Genomic DNA, 16,611 nt, shown 5'->3' with positions numbered 1-16,611 from the left:
TATTATTTTTATTGCTATGTTATTGTTGTTGTTGTTGTTGTTATTATTATTAAAAAAAGACAACTAAAGACTGGAAGGGTTAAAATCTTGCACTTAAATAAGGAAAACATCCACTCATTAAAAATATTAATACAGTGAAAGTTGATATAAAACACTATTAAAAGCATGTGAAGCAAGAAAATACACCTGAAAGATAAAAATACAAATCACTAGGGTAGCTGTGAGCTCAGGTTGCCAAAGTGTTATTTATTCTGAAATGGCATTTGACTGTATGGAAATCTAGAAAATGGCCAGCAAAACAAAATTAAACTATTTTTTCAGAGCTTATTTCCTCATTTTACCATTTTAGTTCGAAAAGACAAAAAAGGAAAAATGGCACCAATTTCTCATTTGATGGTTTCTGTCCAGAAAGGAAAAATTAGGGAAGCTGGCCGTTTTCTTGATTTCCATATAGTCAAATGACCTTTCAAAATAAATCATATTTTTGGCCCTGTGTGATGTCTGCAAGAGTTTTTCTGCAACTTTGGTAAATGAATTTATGGAACATTTGTTCAGAGACAGTTTCCTGGAAGAATACCCTTTTCTGTTAATTGCAAAGTAGAATACAGTTATACATGACAGCAGAAAGAGAATATGTAAAAACACATGAGACAAAAGAACAAAATGTAATATGTACATTGCTGCAGCTCATTCGCTTTTCAATTTAGCAGTGTAATATTCCTCATCAGCCTGCTAATCCTGCTCATTTAGCTCTTTTGCCCTCAGTAATAAAAGCCTAATAACTAGTCTCAAAAAGCTAAACATGGTTCATCCCTCCTGCTTTAAGCAGGTTAGCCCTCTAATGTGTTATTAGCCACAGGAAGTGAAAGTGTCAGGTATCATTTCAAGTGACGAGTCCCGGTAATAAAAGGTGGCAGGATGTGCGATTTCAAGACCTCATTAATGCTGATGGATGAGATGGTGCACGTTACGGCATCAGCCTCACAATCAAGTGTTTATATTATTAGCTTTATTACATCCTGTGGGACAGTGTTCACTCCAATCACTGTGCCTTTTAATTAACTGCTTGGCAATTAATGCCACAATGAGAATTAGGTTGCATAATCGCCTTACCCCTTGGCAATTTATTAAGCAAATATGTGGCAAAGCAGTGACGTGAAACAAACAAGTCGTTGCCTATCAAAGCTGTGGTTTGTTAGGGAGACAAACCGCCCCAGGCAGCTTTAAGTAGAGAGGAAAAACAGCTACTTTGGGTAAAATTTGCAGCATTTATGATTGGAGTAAACACCAGCTTAATAAAAGTGATGCAGGCTGGGGGAATGGTGCAAGATTGCTGCGAAAACATTGTGATTTTGGCCTGAAATGTGACCACAAACAGGATTTTATTTACTCCTTAGCTGGGAATTTGATTGGAAATTGAGAGGGAATTCCATTTAACAACACCTGACATGCTCACTTTCTGTCTCCCTACCTGCTCCTCCCGACCTCCTTCAATTTGCTTTACTCAGCGGAGTGGAAATGAAGAATGATAGGCCTTGTAAGTGTCCAGCCTCAAACCACCCTTTTCAAGTGGCTCTTTCGCACGAGTGTGCCACTTATTTATAGACGATGGGCATGCTGGATTAACAAGAATCCCCAGGACTACAGTTTGGAGAAATGACTTTGAGGGCGATTTTGGCAGGATCCGGCAGTCTATTTCCTAGCGTAAAGCCCAGCTGAGCCTCTTGGCCGGGGTTACGGATATGGCACCCATTGGTTTTTTTGACAGCACATGACAGACTGAGGCTCTTGGCAGTTTGTGCTGAACCCTGATGGTTACAGTTGAAAGGTTTTGTTACACCATGAGGAGGGAGATTTATGGAGTGATACACTGTCAAATGTGTCATTTTTGAGCAGCATATCATCCGCTGCTCTCACTTCCATCTTGATATGTTTTGGTATGGTGCAGGAGCTTAAAAATGTGGAAATAAAAAGCAGCTTTCAGTTGAAGTGGCATTTCCCTCTAATATCAGAGGCAAACAGCTCTGATCTGGTTGTTTCTTGTTTGAAATGTTAGCGTGAGTCAGCATGAAAAGGCAGCAGTATGTTATGCTCAGGATGTGGGTAAATTAGTAAAAGAAATCAGCACCCTGTCCACGCCTGTCTGTGCTAGATTAGTTCTGGGTGACAGTATGACCTGGCACAGCTCCGTGTCTTGGCACATGCCTGCAAATCTTAGGAGCGACTTTGTCCGACAGCCACTGGCACAGCTGTACAGCATCAGCACCCCCCCGATGCAACATTTCACTTGTCTGAGACGTACAAACAGCATTATGCCTGGCCACAACATGAATCTAAAATTTGCTTTCTGCTGCTCTCCTCTGCAGATAAGCTCTGGGCTGCTCTGGGCCTCCGACATCCTTTCAGTCGTGAGCGGAGATACAAAGTGCAGCCATGCAAAGCAACCTGGGCGCTTCCAGGTTGCAGGGCGATGTTTTATATTTATCAGCTTCTAAAGAAAGTGCAAGCCTTGCTTTATGCTTACAGAGAGGGACAAAATAAAGCATTCAGGTTTTACATGCTGCAGCCCAGAAGGTGTTTACAGGAACAAAATACAAAACTGTCCCCAGGTGTGTCCTTGTTTATTCTGGTTTCAGCATTTAATAGTTAATTTCATAGAGAAGAACGACGGGAAACCTGGAGAAACAGAAAGGGATGATGGATGTTAAATATTACGTTTCAAGCCAGGAGCTAAACAGAAATATCCGGCTTTAATTTCACCATTATTTCTTAAAACTGAAAACCTCTGTTATTGCAAGAAAGCATAATTTATTAACCCATAAGAGCCCACACCTATTTCTCCTCATAGCAAAATAATGGCGGGTAATTACACAAACTCACTAGACCATGTAGAACATATTCTGACTTAAAAAAATACACCTATCACTGATGTCAAGGATAGGAATCGTTACTTAAATGTCATGTTGAGTTTTTGTGGTTAATTTATTATCATCTATTTTTAGAAAATACATTTACTTTCCAGTCTTGATTGCAAAGTGGTGTATTTTATATTTTCGTTTGTATTTATACGGTATAAGCCAAAATCAGTTAGATTAACAACAAAAATCATTTTCAGGGGCCTGTTTTCAAAACAAAAACTTGGTGAGTGGGCCCTCAACAGTCATGACTGATTGATGACATCAATGCGTGTGTGCTGGATCGGCAAAACAGGGGCCTTTTAACCTCTTTTCACCACAGTTCTGTTCATTTATGCTACTTTTTCCTACAATATGCCCATTTTTTCCACTTTTAATTCGCTTTAGAACCCCATTTTCTGACTTCATGTAGCCAATTTTTACAATTTTTTCCCCCTCTTTTAACTGTTTTGACACTTTTAACAGCTTTTCACCATTTCCACCCATTTTGGCACCCTTTTCGCATTTCTGTAACCAGTTTTTGCCACTTTTCCCAATTTTTGCCTATTTAAAAAAAAAATCTGGTACTGTATTTTATTTTTTGTTTTATTTGTTCCCACTTTGAACTCATTTTTGCCAGTTATTGATCTGTTTTTACAAGTTTATCTGGCTTTTATTTGCCTGTTCAACCCATTTTTGTCACTTAACCACTTTTAACATGTTTTTTTTTCACATTTTTTTTCCTTGTTGCGTATACACTGCCTGGCCAAAAAAAAAAGTTGCCACCTGGATTGAACTAAGCAAATAGGTACGAGCCTCCTATTGGATAATTGCTGCATGGGCGATTATTTTCAGCTGGCAACAAGTTATTTAACCCCAGCTGATACAATGAGTATCTTCTCATTTCTTAAAGGGATACTTCAAATTTTGGCAAATTCGCCCATTGCCGTAATTCCTATAGACTTAGTAATAGGTTTGTTACCTTCAGTTGTTGGTGCAAGCTGTTTTTAGAACGCCGCTGCTGAGTTTGGACCTGCTGTGCCAACTCAATGTAAGCAGACGGTATTCTGGCTTTCCCTCATCAAACTCATCAAATATACAATCAAACAACTCCAAAACGCTCTCGTGGACAAGTTGTGACCTGTACATTCACCACCAAGAGGTGGTTCTGAACTCTACTGTGTTGCAGTGATTTGAATTCGATAAAACTAGAATTTATGCAAAAACCTGATGTGCCAGATAAACTGTTTTACTTATTCGTTGTATAGGTTATACCTACACCTCGTTACAGCAGCTGATCATTATCATTATTACATTTTAAATTATTTATCTACTTTATATGTCAAAATATTCTTATTAGGTGGAGCTTTGATGAAAATATAAACTAATGCTAACAGCACTTGGCTGAAATTCACCTGTTTCTTTTCTGTTTATAGAAAAACAACAGCATACACCAAGAAATAAATGAGTTTTTCAGATCAAACCATTTAAACCAGGCTATAAATGTGCTTAACATTGGTGTTTATGGGACTTCAGGGGCTTTAGCAGCACAGTTTTCTTGCCTTCATGGTACAAAATAATCTGCTTTGGCTCTACCTTTACCCACATTTGGTGACTGAATGAATAATAAACATTTTCCTGCTGACATTATCTCTACTTGTCCAGGACATTGCAACACTTTTAGGTAATCATATTTATGATAAATACACTGGAGTGTTCTCTACACAGTCTGAAGCTTTACAAAAAGGGGAGAATGTGGCTGTTCAATCTTTCCAAATCGCTCCCTCAATTTTCCACTAAACCTCACTGCTCTTCATCGATTCTAATGCAACATTTATTTGGTCACGACTCCCGCTGACTGTAACAGAGAGAATAGAGAAAAGCGCTGCCTCTGTCTGATGTCTATCATGTTGTGATGATCAGCGGTATATCACAGCTCCAATGTGTGAGCTGTAGGGAATTCTCATCAAGGATTGAAGATGGAGCTAGTTGGACTGAAGATGTGGTTTCTGTCTAATCCTCTGCCTCTGTGATAACTGTGATAACTATCAAGGCTGAGATAGAGCTCCCCTCACACAGCCTTCTTCTTCTTCTGCTCCACACACTGGAACTGTAATTAAACTCAGCAGAAACACAACTACACTTCAAACTTTTAGTCACTCAAGAAGAAATAGACTTGGAATTTGTTCTTCTTCCTGTTGCTTTATGTTGCTCAACCTCCAAAGTCAGTTAGGAACCTTACCTTAAGTCTTACACAGTGGTAATTTGTGCTCATTCATTCTGTTGAGCATTTATGAGGTCAGGCACTGATGTTGGACCAAAAGGCCTGGCTCACAGTCTCTGTTCCAGCTCATCCCAAAGGTGCACAGTGGGGTCCAGTTATGTTTGGGCTAGTCAAGTTCTTCCACACCAACCTCATCAAACCATGTCTTTACAGTCCTTGCTTTGTGCACTGGGGCACAGTCATGTTGGAATAGAAAAGTTGGAAGCATAGCATTTTCCAAAATGTCTTGGGCTCCTGAAGCATTAAGATTGGTCTTCACTGGAGCCTAATCTCTGAAAAACAGCCCCATACCATCATCCCTCCTCCACCAAACTTCACAGTTGGCACACTGCTCAAGCAGGTAATGTTCACCCGGCATCCGCCAAACTCAGACTCGCCAAACAGAGAAGTGTTATTCATCCCTCCACAGAGCACGTTTCCACTGCTCCACAGTCACGTATTGGTGTGCTTTACACCTCTCCATCCGATAACGTGATGTGAGGCTTACATCCTCAGCCATGGAGACCCAATCCATTAAGCTCCCACCACACTGTTTTTGTGCTTACATTAATGTCAGTGGAAGTTCAGAACTCTCAGCTATGGAATCAGCAGAGCCTTGGCCACTTTCATGCACCATACACCTTAGCAGCCGTTCTCCTCGCTCTGTGATTTTGCATGGTCCTCCGCTTTACGGTTAAGATGCTGTTGTTCCTAAACTCTTCCATTTTCTAATAATACAGTCGACTGTGGAATATCCTGCTGGGGTGATATTTCACAAACTGTCTTATTGCAATGGTGGCATCCATCACAGTACCACACTGGAAGTCACTAAGCTCTTCAGAACGACCCATTTAGAATCACAAATGTTTGCAACTGGAGAATGCATGAGTAGGTGCTTAATTTTAAAAACACCTGTGGCAACGGGTCTGACTGAAACACCTGAATTCAACAATAAGCAGGTGATCCAAATACGTTTGTCCATGTAGTGTATCAGCAAATTTAGGGAGAAAAGGCAGGAAGTATGCATAATACCTTGTAATTGCTTGTAATAAAAAGATTTGTCTGAGCACTGGTACGGTGTCTCTGGTGTCTCAGGAGGGTTGGACACTTTTTGTGCATATTTGTAAATAAAGTGCAATCAATCAATGTCCAAAGTGTTGAAATCTGATGGTGAAGCAGCGATTCTTTTCTGAATGCTGTCTTAAACTTTGCTGAAAGCTGTCATGTTGCTTACTGCTTGGATTTAGCCGTGTATTCATGTGCTGTGAGGAATGGACAGCTGTTGACTGATGGCTCTGACAGTGAGTTATGCAGCATGTACAGTATGTTTGTTAGATCATGCATGTAGCATTAGTTATATAACGTACAAAAGCTGGGTGACTGGTGTATGTACGTTAGCACTTGCATAAAAGCCAAGCCAATATCTCATTGCTCAACAACATGTCTGAACACAACTAAACTCTTAAGACACACTATTTTAATGGTAGCTGTTAAATGAATACAACACCTATGTCATAAAACACCGAAGAAATAAAGAGAACCCAAGTGCAGACAAAAGGGGATTTATACATACGTAAAAGTCCAAAATCAAAATGTTACATTAGACAAGAGGTCCAGAAAATATCCAAACAGGCAAAACCAAGAAGCTACAGAGAAGTAATCCACATGTAAAACTGGGAGGAAGATACACGAACTGTGTCCTGATTCACTCATAAGGTGGGGAAATGTTCCTGCACCCCAAAAATCCACATCCTCTGCCTTTGCTGCATTCCATGAGCACAGTGCTTCGCTCCAACTGATGCACGAAAAACTACGCGTTTATATGGGAATTCAGCTTTATTCATAAACTAAGTCTGGTTGTTACATTCATGAAATAACCACACTGCAAACTTCACAGTCTAAGAAACATTTAAGAAATAAAAGAGGAAAAGGTCAGCGGTCTAATCAGGGATATAACTATGTAATGACCTGTTTGAAAAGGAGATACATGAACCGTGTCTCACTTTAGCTTTGGTAGCTTTAGCTACAGTTAGCATAGCTATGCCAGCTACATAATTAACGTAACTACACAAGCTGATGCTAGCTAGCAAACGTAGCTAAAGCTAACGTTGGAAATATACCTACGTAGCTGCTTTGTGAGCTTAGCTTAAGTTTTGCTAGCTCCATAGCTATGTTAGCTATGTAGCTCTATAGCTATCAAACATAGCTAAAACACATGTACCTGAAAAGATAATGTACCTAAGTAGCTTGCATAGCTTTTTTATCTATAGCTTAGTTTTTTTTTGCAAAATTACTTACAGCAAGTGTACCTTAAGCTTTTATAGCTACAAATATAATCTATTTATGCATTTGTTTTCTTTATTTAGCTTTAGCAACATAGATCTACTTATATCTATTAAATCTATCTATACTCATAGATAACAGATAGTGTAGACACATAGCTTACATAACTGGTTTTTGAACTTAGCTTTAGCTGTGTAGCTCTGTTATCTATATAGCTAATGTTACTACACAAGCTAATATAGCTATGTTAGCAAGCCTAGCTAAAGCTAATATAGCTATGTAGGTAACATGCCCACTTAGCTTATATAGCTGCTTGGTGAGCTTAACTTTAGCTTTGCTAGCTACATAGCTATGCCAGCTATGTAGCTCTGTTATCTATAGCTAAGTTGGATTTAGTAGTGTGAGCTACAGAAAAGAGAGTTAAAGCTCACATGCCTACAGAGATAATGTATCCAGGGAGCTTACATAGCTGGTTTGTGAGTTTAACTTTAGATACATTAGTTAGGTTAGACATATAGCTACACAAGCTACATAGCTCCTTTGTCTATAGCTTAGTTAGCTTTGCAATGTTATCCTCAGTGAATGTAGCAAAAGCTTTCATAGCTTCAAAGATATTATATCTACATTACTGTTTTCTGTATTTAGCTTTAGCAAACAAAGCTACAGCTAACTTAGCTATGCAGTTAGTGTAGGCATGTAGCTTACGTAGCTGCTTTTTGAGCTTATCTTTAGCTATGTAGCTTTGTTATCTGTATAGCTTATGCAGCTTACAGCGCTACACTGGCTGTATTGGAATGTTTTCATTCAGGGCAAACTTTTTTCCTGTTAGCAGCCTGTTTACTCTGCGTTATTTAACATTTTGTAATCAGATTTTGCAGGTCAGACCTTTCACTTTTGAACTTTTGGTATTATAACCCTTACCCTAACCTTCAAGGGAAGTTTAATCTCATTTTATTTTGAAAGTTTATGCATGTATTTCCTTTCTAAGATATTCAGCATCTCAGATGAATGATCTGCAGCCAGACTGTCTTGTGCCAAGAAAGGCACCAACATTGCTGAAAAGTGGAGAGAGGTTTTAGGGCAACAACTGCTCCCATCCAGACAACATCTCTGTCAGGTAAGACTGACTATTTAGCCAGACAATGCTAAACCACAGCTAATATTCTTCATGAAATGGTAAAATGTCTCTGTTTCAACATCTGTTATGTTGTTTATTTTCTACTGGGAATAAACTAAGGGCTTATGAGATTTGCAAATCATTGCATTCTGTTTTTATGTACATTTTACACATTGCCCCAGCTTTTTTGGAATCGGGGTTGTATTACCACTCTTGCAGAAGTTGCATGAGTAAAGTATTTCACACCAGCACATTATTCCAATGCCAACTACACAGAGACGTGCAGCACTGGCAGGGATGTGGCATACTTTCCCCAAGCTGATTTAAATAAAATCTCCTTTGCAGTGCACCCTGAGCTCACTGGGCTGGAAAAGCATAGGTGGGTGCAGAATCCTTCAACAGCAATTGATCCTCGGGGATTTTAGCTGGATTACTGTGTTATTCGTTCTCGATGCAACCCCAACCTCATTTGTGCACCGTATGAAAAGCGAGAGATTTCCTGCAGCTTGGCTTCCCCGGCTCCTGCTAATACAGTAATCTGTGTTCAGCGCTGTATGTGGTGGAGCTCCATTACAAAGCCTCGCCTCTGCAATCCTTATGTAAAGACATTAATTGGCCTATCAAGCTGGGCAAATAATTACGCCATCAATATGACCATTATCTGCCGGCCTCTTCTGCAGAGTTGATTGTGCCTTCAGGTCAATCCAATTTAGAGGCAGAATATATGCGGCCTAATTCAAGAATTACATATTCAACAGGGGAAGTTGGACAAGTAGAAGTCTCAGTGAGGATTCTAAAACTTGCTGACTGTGCAAACCACAAGATCATTTGACAAGAACATCAAAACACATGAAGTGAGCAAACATACACAGCACACCACAGGGCCCAATTTATAAGCAGCCATTTGAATATTCTCTTTAAAGTGCTGCGCTTCTGCAACCTTGCTGCACCTCGGTGTAGGCAGGATGCCTTGGCTTCAATTCAGAAGACATCAATGCCAGGGAGCAGGCTAGTGCTGCTGAAGGCAAACTAGCCACTTCTGCAGCCATGTTTGTGCAAAGTTCAGATCTGCTTCCCTGCAGTTCCTCTCTGCATGACACCTCCATGTTTCAGGTAAGGATTGGTGTTAAAAGTATGCATGGACTGCATTTTTTTATATATTTTCATCTTCGTAATCAAAGCAAGATTTCAGAAAGTTCAAGGAAGCACCGAGCAGCGATGTCGTCTGAAATATCTAGAGCTTGTCCTTGATGTGTGGTGCTGGCCGTGACGCTGCATCTATCCACTGTCCACGGAGTCCTTCAGCACAGTCTGCAAGATTACTGCTCTTCAGATCTTGTGAATATAAATAGTCTGACAAACTGTCACTGTGTGAATGGCTGACCTTCTAAAACAGTTGTCAAACGGTGGCAGCTAAACAAGGAACAAAGCTTGCTCCCGTCAAAGAGGGGGTGACAATGCAGTCATAATCAAGCTGTCATGTATTAATACCAGGCTCTATCATGCCATGTTTTTGTATAAACTGGAACTTAGAAACTAAATTAACACAAACAGGCGGAAGGAAATGCAAAATGTTTCTGATGTGATGTACAACTCAAGACCCAAGTATTACAACAGAAACCTATTATGTATGTATTTTTCTTAACTTAGTACAGATGACAATAAAATCTGTAAAAATGGACTGACAGTCATATAAGCCTCACAAAATGAAAAAAAAAACAGAAGAAATACGAGCAGAGACTGAAAACCAATTTAAGAAAAGCAAGAAATGAGACAGAACAAATAAAAGACAAAATACTAGAAAACATAGAATACCTTTAATGGTACTGTAACATGACAGAAAGCTGCAGACATATGACATACACTATGTTACCAAAAGTATTCGCTCACCTGCCTTGACTCGCATGTGAACTTAGGTGACATCCCATTCTTAATCCATAGGGTTTAATATGACGTCAGTCCACCCTTTGCAGCTATAACAGCTTCAGCTCTTCTGGGAAGGCTTTCCACAAGGTTTAGGAGTGTGTTTATGGGAAATTTTGACCATTCTTCTAGAAGTGCATTTGTGAGGTCACACACTGATGTTGGACGAGAAGGCCTGGCTGTCAGTCTCCGCTCTAATTCATCCCAAAGGTGTTCTATCGGGTTGAGGTCAGGACTCTATGCAGGCCAGTCAAGGTCATCCACACCAAACTCTGTCATCCATGTCTTTATAGCGGCCATCCCCAAACTGTTCCCACAAAGTTGGGAGGATGGAATTGTCCAAAATCTCTTGGTATGCTGAAGCATTCAGAGTTCCTTTCACTGGAACTAAGGGGCCAAGCCCAGCTCCTGAAAAACAACCCCACACCATAATCCTCCCTCCACCAAACTTCACACTTGGCACAATGCAGTCAGACAAACTGTTCTCCTGGCAGCTGCCAAACCCAGACTCGTCCATCAGATTTCCAGATGGAGAATCGCGATTTGTCACTCCAGAGAATGCATCTCCACTGCTCTAGAGTCTAGTGGCGGCGTGCTTTACACCACTGCATCCGACGCTTTGCATTGCACTTGGTGATGTATGGCTTGGGTGAAACCCATTCCATGAAGCTCTCTATGCACTGTTCTTGAGCTAATCTGAAAGCCACATGAAGTTTGGAGGTCTGTAGTGATTGTCTGCGGAAATTTGGTGACCTCTGCGCACTATGCGCTTCAGCATCTGCTTTTACGTGGCCTACCACTTCATGGTTGAGTTGCTATCATTCCCAATCGCTTCCACTTTGTTATAATACCACTGACAGTTGACTGTGGAATATTCAGGAGTGAGGAAATTTCACCACTGGACTTGTTGCACAGGTGGCATCCTATCACAGTACCATGCTGGAATTCACTGAGCTCCTGAGAGTGACCCATTCTTTCACAAATCATCATATTCTTCATTCATAACCACTGAATTTCAGTGCAAATGCTTTGCTTTCAGTTGCATAAACAATACTTGCAAAGTGTTGGTGGGGTCACAAAGTACATTTACAAAGCCACTGCTATTTATTTTGTTTCAATCAGGCATCTGCAAAGCCACTTACATTTTCTTTTTAAATATTTATCTCTGTAAAATTACTTTGTGGCCCAACAAACTCTTCCCAAGTAGCATAAACGTCTCTGAAGGCACTAGCGGTGGTTACATGGGCAATTTTTTGGCAATCTGATTAAATTCATTCTGATCAGGGATTTAAACTTCTCTGGATGCTAAAACATGCAATCTGATTCAGATGTGCATGCTCATTCATGATACATTTGATGACAATGCAGCATCGTCCCACTGGTCAAATCTACTGAAAATTTGACGTTATTGTAAATAAACTGTACGTTCATTTAAACTCTGGTCTATGCAAAGATAATGGCTTCGCTACAAACTGCTGGGGATTGGGGGAGAGTTACCCCGTGCTGGTGTTAATGCTGCTAACTGGACTATTGGCATGCTTACACTTGCCTTCAATTTCCACATACAACAGTTGCAGCACTCAGCAAGCATCGCTCCACTCTGCTATGTTGGAGATACACTGTAGGTCTAACCTTGCAAAGTAGATGGATACACCCTTTTCGTGTTTTCACTGGCAAATCCATCTTGCAAAGCTTCCGTCTGAACCATTTGGGCCCGGTTAGAAAGTGACAGGACCAATCAGCAACGAGGGGCAGTACTTTCAAGCATGGCAGAGTTGTGACCTAAGCAAGCAGCAACAAGAGGCCGGTGCATCTATGGTAAAAGAGCTTAGTGTGGATGCTGCTAAAGCGCCAGCTTTATCAGAACTTGATGACATAAAAGAAGAACAAAGAACAACAGTGAGTTGATTTCTTTTCAAAAACGACAGAAGTCGTGTACTGACATGTCTACAGTTGCCATGTTTCGCGGTATGCAGTTCTCTCTGGATTTACTCCTTCGGTACGGGCGCAACTCGGTAGCGGCTACATCACATGTTTTGTTGCTCTGATTGGCCCGTAAAGATGTGACAGACAGAACAATCATCCAGTCACTCTCCGAGTTTTTTTTTTTTGTTTTTTTTTTTGAAAGGCTCTGCCCTGTCCCAAACACCGTCTATGGAAGGTTTACCAGATGGATATGTGAACCACACATCCCTCTGGCGTGCCAGGTTACTGCAGATCTATTTTCAGTGATGGTTGTTGTCAAACTGTGTCAATCCACATAGAGCAGATCGATCCAGACAGCCTGAAATATAGCAACGTATCCGGTCAACTTCAAAATAGAAAACAATGCACCTTTATTCTTCCTGTTGTTTGTTTCATATTACATTTTTTTGTTTCTTGTGCATCACACTGGATGTTCCAGCCTCACTGGCTTGTTAAGAACAAGTTAACTTTAGAAGTGAAAAAAAAAACTGCAGGATTTTTCATAAAACCACATATCCTTAGTAGCAAACATAAACCTTTTTGATTTCATAATGCACTCACCTATAATGGAAGCAATAAAGACATGGAATCATGTTAAAATTATGAAAAATCAACCCCATAAAGGTTAAATAACCAGCTGCTGACACACTATTCCTGCATGAAATCTCTGCTCTCTGCTCTTGGCCTCATCAGTATCATGACACTCTGGTGCTTTTCAGTCTTTATTGATAGGAAAGCTGCAGAGAAACAGGAAACACTGGGAGGTCAGAGTGAGGTTAATGTGCACCAAAGGCCTAAGACCTGAAGTCCAATCACCACTGATGCTACGAGGACTGTAGTCTCTAAATACTGGATGTATGCTCTATCAGCGGAGCTAAACCAGTGTCCCAACATCTATATTCTAAAGAACATCCCTCTGATATTACATTTACATGCTGACACATGAAGGGACACATAGATTGCTGCAAAGCTTGAAACCAGCACTTGAGTCTCAACGTCTTCTGGCCCAATTATGTCAGAAATAAGAACAGTCTTTACCATAAACTTGATGTGCTTTTATGATTCAGCTTTAAAGCTTTAATTCATTTATCAGATGAATGCCTCAAAGAAAAATGCATATGAACAAAATGAGTTATACTGCATGCAATTGGACTTTAAATGCTTTATGGTGCTGGATGGCCTTTTATAGTCAAACAGCCAGTCATTAGATCTATATCTGTCTCCTGATGTGTTCATCTTAGCGGCGAGATTTATGCTCTCATTGGTGAAACTAACGGCTGATTTAACACTCAGGATGTGCAGAGCAGAGCAGCGCTTATTGTGTTATTTAGCTGAGGATGCTCTTGAAGGGATGAGTCAATAACCACAGTCAGTGTGACCCGAAACGTTTTCTTCAAATGCGAGCCGCGGTGAAGGGTTAATTATCTATCCTGAAAACAAAATGATCCAGTGTTAGGGATACAATGGTGCAGAACAAATGGGAGGGTAAAATCTCACCTTGTAGTTCAATAAGAGTGAATCAATAGGAGCACAAAGAGGGACAGGGGAAAACATCAAGCTCGTCCTTTATGTCAGATTGGCTCAATGTTTCCTGTAGACAAATAACAATAAGAATAGACTGCAACGGAAAAAAACACTGATGTTAAGTTTCATATATCCATAGTATGGGATGTATTTCACATTCATGTGGAAAACCACGCACACAAAATGTTTGGGAAAGAGGGTTCTTTTTCAAAAAAGCAACTAGTGTCAAATCTTGTGACTTTTAGAAACTCTGATGTGCAGCGGGTGCTGCCGTGGGCCCCTGCCCCATCCAAAAGCACTCACAGACGGCCCAGTCCTCGCGCAGCAGCTGCAATCAGAGCAGGGGATGTTCACCCCTTCTTGTCCAGAATGCAAATGAATCATGAAGCCACCACTGGCTGATCCCACCCTGGGAAATTCTCTTTGTCTAACATAAATCACTGCACTAAAATAAATCAGTGCATTTGACTCACACAGCCCCAGTCACTAACCTCCACTGTGTGTGTGCCTGTCTGTGAAATAAGCTACACATCAAGCCGGCTAGTTCATCATGTCTCAGTCTAAAAAAAACAAAACAAAAAACAAAACAAAAAACAGAGGATTATTAAAAAGGTTTTGAATTGAATTTTGTAGGGAATAGGAAACTAGTGAAGATTTTGAAGAATGGGGCTGATGTGATCACAGGAACAGGTATGGGTGAGGAGACATCCTGCAGAGTTTTGGATGTTTATTAGGGGCTTTGGAGGATTTACCGTAGAGCAGGCCTTTTCAACCTTTCCAGCCCAAGACCCCTAAAAAAAAGGTGCCAGAGACCGGAGACCCTCATTGTACCTGAAGGTGGTTGAATCAGCCGTGCACATTCAAGAATAGTCATGCCCAGACAGGGCCATCCATAAAGGGGGATAAAGGGGAGAGCTTTCTGGGGCCCAGCCAACCCGGGGGCCCACTGAGGTCAGGAATATCATGGTCCATTGTAAAGTTAAGTTGTGATAACGATATTTTATATTTAACCTGATTTATAACCACTTTTATCAAAGCAACAAAAAACTATTTTTATTCATTCATGCCATAGTACAGTGGTTCTCAACTGGTGGGTTGGGACCCAAAAGTGGGTTGCGAAGCTCTTATCAGTGGGTTGTGGCTGTATATCTGGGAAAAAAATTGTGACAAATTGACTATGAGATTCTTTAAAAACATGTTGTATTTGGTCCTGTTTCATGGTTTTGTTACATCTTTTGTACTGTCCTCAGCCCAGGCTTTACTACATTTTATGAAATACATCTGACTAAAAAAATCTCCAAAGTTTGTGCTACAATGCTCCTTAAGGAGTTGATGGTGGGTCCAGTGGCTCAAGCAGTTGAGAACTACTGCTGTAGTATACAGTCTTCTTGAAAATGTAAATCCCTTTTCTTAAAAACAGAACTAAAATGAGTGAAAAAAAATAGCTAAAATTGGTTACAAATGGCATGAATTGGTGGAAATATGGCAAAATGGTAGTCAAAAGGAGCAGATATTGGTTATAAGGGGTAAAAAAAGGAAAAAAGTGGCAAAATGGATTAAAGTTGCAAAAACGGGTATATTAATTGGTGAAAGGGGATTAATAAGGGGCACAAATGGGTGGAAAATTTTGTCAAAAAGGATTTGAAAGTGGAAAAGTAGTTTAAATTGGTAAAAATTGGTTAACAAATGCAGAAAAATAGCAGAAATTGATGTAAAAAGTGGTAAAACAGGGTTTATAGTGGCAATAATGGGTCAACAGAGGCACCAGCAGGCAGAGAGAAATGATTACATCACACATAGCGTAGCTCTCTTAAGACGTCCGACCAAAACAACGATGGCAGATTACAGGGTTGTGTCCTGCTGCAGAAGCTACTGAGCTTGTTATGGCTTTTACCGCAAAATCTGATTCTCCTTTACCACTACCATATGCATACACCATATGTTCTTAAATCCAACGTGGAGAACAACCAGAAGGGCAACTAGAAGAAAGTTTGTGTCTGTTTTCTGTGATCTTCTTTTCTCATTTGGTGCATTTCCATGGTAGCAACTCAGCGCCACGTACAGGCTTGTCATATACACTACAGTGTTTTCAGTCGTTTTCAGTGGATCCGTGCTTACGCGGATATTTCCTGAAACGATCCCGTCTTTACGGAAAACTTTTTGAAAATGAGACGGAATATTGTTTTTGTCTCCATGTGGACAAGGCCTCAGTGTTTTGTGACCTCAAAGGGGGTCCCGACCCCCATGCTGAGAACCACCGTAGCCGAGTCTGGAAGTGATAAAATCATGGCTCAGAAAAGGACAGTAGTGGGTGGAGACAGGCTATGTTATTGTCAACATTATGCCAAGATTACGGATGTGAGTGGAGGGGATGAGGCTAGAGTCGTCAATAGTGAAGCTAAAATTTTGAGTGTCCTTTGTGATGGATTTGTGTCCGATGATAATGATGTCAGATTTATTGTAGTTTATGAGGCAGTTTGTCAGGGTTGTGTGGGTATTTGTTGTGATTGAGCTGGCTTAGATGTAGAGTTGGATGTCATCTGCATAACAATGGAAGTTGAGATCATGGTGACGGATGATGTTGCCAAAGGTGAAGGAGGTACGTAATGAAAAGGAGGGGACCAAGCACCGAACCTTGGGGG

This window comes from Cheilinus undulatus, linkage group 10, assembly GCF_018320785.1.
Source record: "Cheilinus undulatus linkage group 10, ASM1832078v1, whole genome shotgun sequence".
Classification (NCBI taxonomy): Eukaryota; Metazoa; Chordata; class Actinopteri; order Labriformes; family Labridae; genus Cheilinus; species Cheilinus undulatus.
Note: the sequence above shows the minus strand (reverse complement) of the source record.